This window comes from Myripristis murdjan, chromosome 21 (assembly GCF_902150065.1).
Source record: "Myripristis murdjan chromosome 21, fMyrMur1.1, whole genome shotgun sequence".
In the NCBI taxonomy this organism is placed as follows: domain Eukaryota; kingdom Metazoa; phylum Chordata; class Actinopteri; order Holocentriformes; family Holocentridae; genus Myripristis; species Myripristis murdjan.
In genome coordinates, this window is record NC_044000.1 from 22,979,905 (window position 1) to 22,990,642 (window position 10,738).

At 47.9% G+C, this 10,738-nt stretch overlaps 1 long non-coding RNA gene across 1 annotated transcript; it reads right to left on the reverse strand.

The window, feature by feature from the left end:
• Positions 1–789: 789 nt before the first annotated feature.
• Positions 790–8,823, reverse strand: LOC115380254 (uncharacterized). Its single transcript, XR_003930304.1, has 3 exons — positions 8,604–8,823; positions 2,057–2,143; positions 790–894 (listed from the first exon to the last, which is right to left on the reverse strand). It is a non-coding gene; the product is annotated as an uncharacterized LOC115380254 (long non-coding RNA).
• Positions 8,824–10,738: the final 1,915 nt, after the last annotated feature.

The window sequence follows — 10,738 nt, forward strand, 5'->3', positions numbered from 1 at the left end:
ACCCACTGAGATTTTTCCCCGTCCAAATATGCTATTCAGTCTGACAAATGACAACATGAGTCATTCAGCGGTATTAGTGTGCAATATTTCTCTTTATTGAATTGTCAAGGTCAAACATTTGAGGAACAATGACAGGATAGATGGATACTTACCCTACAGAGCCCTGCAAGGATTAAACGCGGCTTATATTGCTAGCCAGAAACCCAGCAGACAATGTAGCTGTAGATTTGAACCACACAGAAATCTACATTGTATGCCAGGTTCAGGACAAAGCAAAGACATCTCTCTCTCTCCCTTCCACTGGCTTTATGTACACTCATCAATTAATATGTCTCCTTTTAGCAAAATATCCTCTTGGCAGTTCAGCCGTGCATACTTTCATACAGCAGCCATTCAAAGAACATTTTTACTTCGAAATTTAGTGGCTTGGGCCAAGGACAGTCAGTACGGAGAGGACTTTTGCGAGCACGACAGCAAGACAGAGAGAGAGGCTAAAACAGGGAGAGAGCGAATTAAAAGAAGAATGGGGGAAGAGGAAGGAGAGGAAAAAAAAAAAAAAAAAAGCACTGACAAGGGCCCGTTGTGGAGTTGTGACACAGAGAACATCCTGTCTGTGGGGTCACAGGATGGAGCCCCCGTGACATTGCAGCCAATCAGGGGAATGGAATGTGCCACCAGCCAATGGGAGGGGAATGGAATGCTCTACCAGGAAGTAGGCAGAGTCGTCAGAGACCCAGTAGCCAGATGTAGCTGCTGATTGCTACACAGGATCTACACTGCCTACTGAGCAACTGACAGCAGCCAGAGCCGGGGGCCATGAAGTGCGGCTGGTTTGGTCATGCCTGGATGAGAGGGCCCTGCACTCCACGCTTTTGTAGACGCTGCTGGGTCCATCTGAAGAAAGAGCGAACAGAAGGAAAAAATATGTTACACACAACAGACTTCACATTACTATAGTCAGAGACATTTATATAATGTTTTGCAGGTAGTAGGAGAAAAAGTTAAAAGTGACTGACAGAGATGATGTGACCAAAAATGTGATCGAAAAGGGCAGATGTGAAAGTCGATGTGAAAGTCGAAGATGGGATGATGCAGGCACAGAAGAGAAGGGAGAGTGTGGATGCAGTGAGCTGAGGGAAAAGATCAAGCAGAGAAGAAGAGGAGCCCGAGGGAGAGGAAGGATATGGGAGATTATCCACTGACGAACATCTCGGAGCGTGGCATTATCAGTTGCAGATTCCTGTCATTCTTTCCCATTAGCCCTGAGGCACTGCAGGCAGCGGCCACCGCCATGCCGGCTCCACCGCGGCTCTGACACATAATGGGAGCACTGACCAGACCTTAACAGACCTACATACAGGTGACGGAAAGGAAAGGAGAGGAGAGGAGAGGAAAGGACAGGGAAGGAAAGGAAAGGAAAGGAAAGGAAAGGAAAGGAGCGAGGAAGAATGGAAATAAGGACAAGCATCGCATAGCTTAGCTCCCTCTCTCTCTCTCTGAGGTCGCATGTCCAGCTCTGCATACCTGAGGCCTCATGACTATATTGATCAAACATACTCTGACCAGCTGATGGTCACTTGACTCCAATTTCTCTTTATTAACAGGAACTGCACTCGCTCTCTCCCTTACCCACCCTCTCCTCAGCCCTCCATACATTCCAGCACACTGTGGCTGTCTCCTGTCTCACTCCTCTTTGTTTCTAGGTGTTTCACACTACGGTTTTATGCCACCGTTGTCGAGACGGCAACGATAGTTTCATCGTCCCACACTACTTTGTATTGCATGGCTCTTTGACATCTTCTTGTGCCTTGCACCCTCTTAAGTTATGCATAATGATTGATACTGCACATGAGCCGAAAGTTCAAAGCAATGAGGTGTACTCTCCCTGGAAGCTTTATATTAGGGGACACAAAGGGTTATAAGGGCTCTGGCTGCAGGCTCTGGCTTTATCTTTGGAAAGTGCAATTTCCACAGAGATGGGAAGGGCGAAGTGGAGGAAAGGAGAGAAACTTTTAGAAAAGAGGTAAAGATATATGGCAGTAATATGGACTCTTACCTTTCCTGAGGATCAGAATGGCTTGGAGCATGTGGTGATTCAACACTGTTTCTGTGTGGGGCACAACGCTGCTCAGGATCAGCTGACCTGCCAGAATAAAAAAAAAAAAAAAAAAAAAATTGATGTCAGGCAATCCAAAGCTGCAGTGGTCAGTGGTGCAAATGATATAAAGGAAACCGCATAGCACAAATTCAGTAAAACATGTAGAAAGTCACTTTGCATAAAACGAGATTACGTATGTCAAAGCTGCCAACCCAATTACAACCGCACTGTCAATAGGCTGTAAAGTGTGAGATATTAACAGGTCTAGACTAGTGAGCCTGACTAAGCTCACAGGGCCAGCGATAAGGCGATAAGGTCTTCTCTCTGTTCATATCTCTCGTTCTCTCTCTCTTATCTTATGTTTTTTTCCATGCTTTAGTGATGCTGCCACTGCCGACAGGAAGAGGGGTCAAATTTACGTAAACCAATCAGCTTTTTCCACTCGAAAGTGAAGGCCTCGCCTTTTGAAGACAGGCTATGCTTAGCGGGACAAGGTCGGGGGGGGGCCGGGACAACCAGAGACAGATTGCAGAGGGATTCAAACCCTCCCACACCTGAGCTCATAAGCAGTTTCTTCCAAGGACTGATACAGACTCGCTCACATTTATTTATTTTTTTTGTTGTTTTTTTTTTCCTCAAAAGCAGCACAGGCCAACACGGCAGAAAAGTGGACACAGCGTTGAATTCAAACGAAATCATTGATCCAGGGTTGCATGAGGAGACCGAGGGAAGGGTGCAGTGGAGATTGAGGAGGAAGGACTTGGGAAGGGGTGAGAGGCAGGAGGCCTGGGGACGGGTGAGGAAGCGTGAGGAGGGGTGAAGCCAGGCGTGCCATTCCATTCCTGCCTGCACTGGGCAAGGCTATTCCTAGAGTGTGGTATATGGCAGTTGATGTGGGTTTCCTCTTAGCTGCCTGGAAGATGACTGGGCCTGACCACATCCACATTCACAGTCTTACACACACACAAACACACACACGCACACATGCACATGCACATGCACACACACACACACACACACACACACACTAGAAGCAGATTCATAGAGTGACATCTGTGCACACAAATAGAAACCTATACAGACATGTGCACAGAAATGCACACATGCACATGCATCCACACACACACACACGCACACACACACATTCTGAGGACAGCAAAGAGGAACTGAATCATTACCCTGACTTGGCCTCAAAGTAGGGGGTGACCACTGTACAAGTATGTGTGTGTGTGTGTGTGTATTTGTGCAAACATAAGTTGCAGTTCTGCAGTACTGTATGTGATATTGGTTCGTTTGCGTGTGCGCGCTGTGTCTGTTGCTCAAGTATGTGTGGGCATGTGTGTGTGTGTGTGTGTGGGTGGATGTGTAGGATGTGTGAGCTGGGTGTGGATGCATTCCCTCTCTCCCTCCGTCCCGGTTTGTGCGCATGTGTCTGACAGCACGCGTGTGTTTCACTCATTCTTTAAAAAAAAAACTCCCCGCTGCGTGTGTGTAGTCAATACCTTTGATCGAGTCATCACATTTTTGATCGTTTTCACCAACGTGATTTCAGCAGTTTTGCCGGGCTCAGGAAATGAAAATGGACAATTCCACATTTCACCAATCGATGTGGTTTGACTTTCTGAGACGATTCCCAAAGCGACTGAGAGGAATGCCTAGTCTGCAAGATGAGTCGGAGACAGGCTCACAATAGAGCACTCACTACCAGCTTGCCACCAATTAGGCAGTCATTCCACGAGGCCAGCGGCCAATCAGATATCGGTTCTCAGTTCCTCAGGTTCCATTAGACCCATGGCGACGAGTCTGATTGGTTGTGATGGGTGAGAGAAAGCGTCCAACCAGAGAGAGAAAGCCAATAGTTCAGATTGCCGCTTGATGGAGACAGAGGTTATGGAAGCCCAGCCCTCCCTGCCACCCCCCTCTCCCTTTCCAAAGTTCCCTGTCCCAGAATATTCCCCAGCTATCCAAGGGATGGCCACTGCCAGACAGGCTGGTGAAGTCACTCCGCCCCCCTTCCCCTTTCTCTCTCTCTTTCTTGCCGTCTCACTTTCTGTCTTTATAAGCTGGGGAGATGAAACAGGCTTTATATGTAAAGTGATCCCAAATGGCTCCTCTGGGTGCTGCTGGGTGGCTTGCACAGCCAGTCAACCTGAAGACTGAATCCAGGCCCAAGGCAGGACAGCCAAAGAGCAACTCCAGAGAGAGCCCCAGCCTCTAACAGCAGGCCTGTACCCCAGCCCCAGCCCCAGGCCCGGGCCCAGAGAGAGGGGTGTCTGCAGGCACTTCCAGGGGGCTGGACTGATGGGAAAGAGCTGGCAAGACGACCAAGGAAAGCTAACTCCCTCCTTAAGCTGCTTTATGAAGGCCTGGCAAATGTGCAGAGAGCAAGGGAGGGAGGAGGCAGGAGAGGGAAAAAATAGAAGTATAAGAGCAGGGGATGGAAGGATGGAAGGTGTTCCATCCTCCAGAGCCAGTGTAATGGCTCTCCTGTGTCCCACCCCCCCTCCCGGCCCTTGTGGGGTCCCAGGCTCCAGGCAAGACTAGCATTACACCCCGGCAAACACAGCCATAAATCTGCTTCATTACTCCAACACAAGGCTACCTAGAATAGCTATAATGCAAGCTCTGTTTCAGAGGGCTATGACCTGGCTACTGATACCTGAAGTGCCTCCACCCTAAATACCAACACAAACATCGATAAATGGCTTGGACGGGCCTCGGGAAGATAACTTCGTGACTGCGCCACAGAGGATTTCAGCGCAAAAGAGCGGTGCGTTGTGGCTGGTTGAACTCTGCCGTCTCTCTTGACGTTGTATTCAATATAATAATCTAGTTAATCCACAGAAATCGCAGGGATTTGCTCTATTACTTGTCTTCATTTTGTCTTTGGCTTGTGTAATAGCCCGCTACATGACCGTTGTTCCTTACTGGAGTCCCACTACTGCAGCCAATTTGAATAACCAGCCAGGTTGAGTCATTGCACTAACTGATTACCTTTGGAAAACAAAAGGAACACCTTAAAAACACGGATCTGCAGGCCTTGCCCATTGATCCTGGTTTTCCATGACGTGCTTCCGCCTCGACAGCCTCTTCCTGACACTGCCACTTATTGGAATTCAATGCACTCTCAGAGCGGGGCCCAGGTAGGGGAAGCTTTGCCCATATATGGGTGAAGGAGGAAACAGGCCAGGTGTGTGTGGTTAGCTGTACACTGTTGGAAGGAGCGTGCTTGAGTACACAAAGGCGCACGCACATGCACGCCGACATTCACACACGCATATCTTGTAACAGGCTCCTCCTGTTGTGCGGGCACACATAAGCCATAAGCCCGTTCTCACTCTCTCCATCTCACGCACACACTCACACACACACACACACACACACACGCAAGCGCACACAAACTGGAGTGTCGTTACATCAAAGTGAGCCGGCTGCAGTCCTGTGACATCTAAGTTATGCTGCTGAGATCTTAACTCTGAGATCTGCCTTGTGAATGACAGACTTTGAGCCGGAGTGACTTTTTGTTGCTGTATAAACAAAGACGAGTCATGCGAAAAGGAAAGTGAGGGGGAGGAAAGCATAGAAAAGAAAGAATGAGTCAAGTGATGGTTAATTGTTCTTGTGCTACTTAACCCAGTTTTAGTTACATAACTCCGCAGCCGTCGGAGTAACTACGGTATGTCACAATATCTTACCTAGTGACATTAGACTGTAGTGTGTGTGTGTGTGCGCGCTCCTGTTTTAGCATGCGGTTCGAGCGAAGCCCCGTCATAGAAACCGTGTGGCTTCAGCTGTTCCCACCTCACTGAATCATTTGCAATCAGACAAGGCACCTTTCACCAAGCAGGACCCCGCCAGATGATTCAATAACGCCGCTGACCAGCAACACGGTCATTTAACACTAACAAGCCTGGCCATTTAACACTAACCGCCTCCTCTTCTCCACACTACCGCCCACACTTCCTCTTGGACTATTGTCATGCAGAGCTGTAGCTGCTGTAGCTGTCACTGAAAAAATGACAGCAAAATTAAAGCCCGCAGACAAAAACTGTTATGCAAGATCTAGCTAAAATGTCAATTTTCTTCAATCCAAAGTGCACGGAAGTAAAATCTTTTAAGGTTGATGGCAGCACTAGGCTGGGCCGCACAGCCAGGCTGCCAAGTAGGACAGGGCAGGGTTCACACTGTAGGCAGAGCGATAAGACAGAGGGCAGATTCCATGCTAATCTCCACAGGGGAATTTAATCGGCATAATCAAGATACCTGCGATGCATCTGGCCGCCAATCTCCGTGCGATCACACACACTCGCCGGAAATGCTGGCACGATAAGTGCTGATAGATCCTTGCGCGCCAACTTATGGTTGCTTCCTTATCACCAATACACACACACACACACACACACACACACACACACACACACACACACACAAACACACCTCCTTGTGCCATAAACTACCAAATAAAGTCTTGCTGGAGTGGTGAATGGGGGAGTGAAGGAGCTGTAGTAATCTTTTGGTGGAGCAAAAGGAGTGGCTGTCCTTGTGTTGCAGTAAAACAAAGAGACAGGGATGGTGTGCATGTGTGGCCTGGCTGGGCTGCTCATAGGTGCTGACACAGTGATGGTGTGCATGGTCGATCTGTGGCCGCGTTCTTCACAGGAAGATGACACACACACATGCATGCACTGACACACACACACACACACACACACACACACACACACACACACACACACAGTTATGCGTTGGGTGCGATCCCCAGTCTTCCTGTCTGTGACAGGTAGCCTTGAGAGCTAATTTTAGGGGTGGCCATTGTTCGTGTGTCTTTCCGGAGGAGGGGCAGCCTTTACAAGTAATTAGGTTACTATGTGAGGCTGCTGTCAGCATCTATTTAAATCCACAAATTGGTGTCAATTCCTCAAATTGCTATCAAATCCACAAACCTCTTGTCTTTATTCCTTTGGGGGCTGATTTGCTGAAATAAAGAATTGCAAAAATATAACTGAGGAGACATTTGCTTCTTTGATTTATCCGAGTGATTCAGCCTAGAGTTTTACTGTTGTAGTGCGATGGCAGTGGAGACCCACCCTCTCATTACATGACAAGTGAGTAAGAGTAATGATAGTTGGAGAGAGTAACGTCTTAGTCAGAGAGACATGCGCTAAGGAACAACAGCTGGGCAGAGAGCCACAACTGTAAGTCCACATCTTTAAGACACACACACCCCACTGTTCAGCTTGTGACTAAGCCCCCCTTAGACAAACACATGTAACCCAGAGCCCCTAGCACTGATTCACACTGCTCCTCCAACACTCCCTCTCTGTCTCACACAATCACAAACACACACACACACACACACACACACTCAACAAGCGCGTGTACAAAACACACAGACTCATATACACACATGCATACGCACAGGCGCACCACGTCGCCTGAACAGCTGGTAACCGGGGGAGATAGAGGCGACCGCAAAGGGCAGAATGTATCTAAACATCAAGTCCCCGCTGACCAATCGTTAGTCGTCACTCTCCCCTCAGCCAATCATATCAACCTCGCCATGTCCATTCATAAAGAAGCCACACTGCTGTGCCGCCGGCGCTGTATGATACTGTATATACCCCCTCTCCTCCCCACCTCCCATTACTCTCAGTTCATTCATGCCCTCTGCTGCTGAGCAAAAGGAGTCGACTGTGCTATCTGTGTCAGATTAAAGGGGGGGGTGGGGGGCCGAATGACAGAAGGAGAGGGAGGAAGTAGCATTTATAAAACAGTGACTGCACTGTACGTCGGTCTTTAGTCTTCAAGTGCCTCCAGGTCAATTACAAATGCCTATTTCTGTCACATGGCTACACCTGACGTCAACGTCTCGCTTAAAAAAAAAAAAAAAAAAAAAAAAAAAAAAAAAAAGGCATTGTCAAATGAGGCTATGTCATCACACATATACTATTACAGCTCCGAGGATAGTACATACCATACATTCTACTTCCCATCTAATCCTGGCCATAGTAAGTAAGCCTAGGAGCGGAGTGAGAGCCAGACAGCTTGGCTAGGCTATGTAACAGTGAATCAGCTCTATTGTAATGTGAACACACTGCTGTGAGGTAACGCTGACTCCACTGACCATTCAAACACAGACCAGGCATGTTTTACATAATCATTCACCGGCTTGGTGGATATATATATATAGATATATATATATAGATATATATATATATGTACACACAAAAAAAACGAGTGGTGGAGCTTCACACTCAGGCACTTTCCTCTCTTTTCACACTTCTTCAGATCTAGTTTCTTTATCAGATTGCTGACAGTCTACAGCCCTGCACTGAAAGCCTCCTATTCTGCCCCCCAGTCCTCTGTGCTTCTCTGCCTATTAAGGATCTGGGAGCAGTTTCTCAACCTTAACGTGTAACATATGATATCCATCAGCAGCAGCACTGCTTTCTGGGAGTGCGTTTTTCTCTTTTTTTTTTTTTTTTCTTGTCTTTTTTTCACTTACCCGTCTGGGTGAGAGTAGCATTTCCTCCCGTCGCTGGGCTTGGAATGAGGGGTCCCCCCGTTTTCTTTTTCTTTTTCCTTTTCTCGGCTGTCTTTTCTTGGTGTCTCCTTTTTCCTCCTCTGACTCTGGGTGTCCCTTTGCCCCTGTCCTTGCTACAATCTGGGGTTCCCCTTCACTTTTATCTCTGCTTGGTCCCTCAGAGAGAAGGACACTGAGAGAGAGAGAGAGACTGAGAGAGACGCTATTGGGTAACAACTGCCTAACTTCTCACCCACGTCACTGTCCGCGGCTGTAAGAGCGAGTAACACAAAACTTGCCCGAGCCCAGCTCATAAAAGAATTCATCCTTACACGTCTCCTCATCTCTGCTTCTCACACTGTCTTTCTCTTTCTTTCTTTCTCTGTCTTTTTCCTCCTCCCGTTGCATTCTTCTGAGTGTAATCAGTAACAGGCTTAAAGTGACAGCAGCAGCACTCGAGCCGGCTCACACACACACACACACACACACACACACACACACACACACACACACACGCGCACACACACACTTTCTCACACAGCCACACACACAGCCAGTGTGTGTGCGTGTGTGAGGCTCCCTCTGGGCTAAAGGTGCTTTCCCAGCGCTCTGGAGACACCACAGCCGTTAAACTCCCTAAGCCCAGCCCTGCCGAAAGTAGCACTATCACATGTTTCACAGCAATATCTCTCTCTCTCTCTCTCTTCCTCTTACGCTACCCCCTCCCCCTTCTTTCTCCCTCTCTCTCTCTCTCTCTTGCTCTATCTCTATCTCCCCCTCTCGCCCTCCCCTCTCTCCCTCAGCCCCTGACTGACACAGACGGACACACATTCACTCACACACACTCAGGACCGACGCTGCGCTCTCTTATAGTGTGGCTGTTAAAGAGGGGCTGAGCCTATTGCTGTGGAGGGCAGTGTCTTGTTACACAGCTCTCAATTGAGGTTAGAGAGAGGACATCCATTCAGAAAAAAAAGAGAGAGGAGGGAAGGAGGAGGGAGAGAGGGAGGGGAAAAAAAATAGGGGCAGCCTCTCGCTTGCTCTCTCGCTCTCTCCCTCTCTCTCTCTCTCTCTGGATGTGTGCTTGGGGTCTTTAAAAGCAGGAAACTCCCCTGCTGGAGAGTTGGGGCGTCTGTAGAAAGGGCCCGTCTCTAAATAAGGGAAAGCAGGCAGGACATGAGCAGAAGCCCCCCACACTGAAAACACACACAGAGCCCACAGTAGAGGGGCCTTTATGACTTCCAGCCTTCGCCGGCAGCACCGTACCCTCCACCCACACTGACTTGCACACACACACATACACCCCACATAAACAAACATATACACAGATATACAGAACACACACATGCAGTTTCACCTCAGCTGGACTGGGCTCTTATCTCAGAGCTATTCAGGAAAAAAAAAAAGACTCCATGCGTGTACTTGTGCGTGACAAAAAAATTTCCTGTGAAATCATGTGGCTAAAATTGTTTGAGGTAAGCAGGCAGGCAGCTTGTTGCTTAAACGGGCGGTGTTCAAAGTGGGGTCGCAGGACCCCCCAGGTGTCCCAGAGGGGCTTCCAAAGGAGTCTGTCAGCGAAATAAGAAATAGTCTCATTTCACTCACTGTAATTGCTGCTTAATTCACTAGAAACTGCTACAAAATAAAACAAATGTACGATTGATTATTTTATTGTCAGTGTTATATGGCGTCTAAACAATTTAATAGCATTTAATACTTAGCACAATGCAAAATATCTTTTTATATAAGGGTTCCCAGGGCAAAATCACTTTGATTTATGGTGCTTGGCTCAATGAAACTAAAAGACTGAAGTATGAAAACCCCTATCATGATTGAATCAATGGTGAGAAAGTACCTGAGTTTACGGATGAAGGGACAGGATGGTAAACTTGACTCTACCAGATTATTATTTATAGCGAGGAGCCAGTGATACTGTGAGAAAATAATGAAAGGGAAAGGGGTCTTAACCATCTGTTGACCCCCTGACTCCGAGCCAGATCCCGACCTCCAGCGCTGACCTGAAAACACCCCTTGCCCTTGGTTCACCACACTTGTTTCCAGCACTTCTCGTATCCCGGCTTTCACCTACATCCTGCTATTTTATCCCGCTTCTATTC